We start from the raw sequence: 299 nt of genomic DNA, 5'->3' as shown, positions 1-299 counted from the left end.
TCTACCACTGAAATATCATGGTCCTATATTAAACGGTTCTCGAGTAAGTGTACGGACAATGTTTTCATAAACTTTTGGCCTTGGCATTTACCATTGACATACTGCCCACCTCATAAAAGGTATAATGTTGGTCAAGGGAAACCGTTTAATGCAGTTTTGTGTCTAAGAACAAACCATTTTAAAGATTTCATGAATTTGTTAACTTTGACCTTGACCACCGATAAGAAGCATCTGTTGTCAATAGCAACTTATCACTTTTAAGCCGCATACAACAATGCAAGTTGATATCACAGCTTTAA

The sequence above is a fragment of the Mya arenaria genome, chromosome 8 (assembly GCF_026914265.1).
Source record: "Mya arenaria isolate MELC-2E11 chromosome 8, ASM2691426v1".
Lineage (NCBI taxonomy): Eukaryota > Metazoa > Mollusca > Bivalvia > Myida > Myidae > Mya > Mya arenaria.
This window is presented reverse-complemented; position numbering follows the sequence as displayed.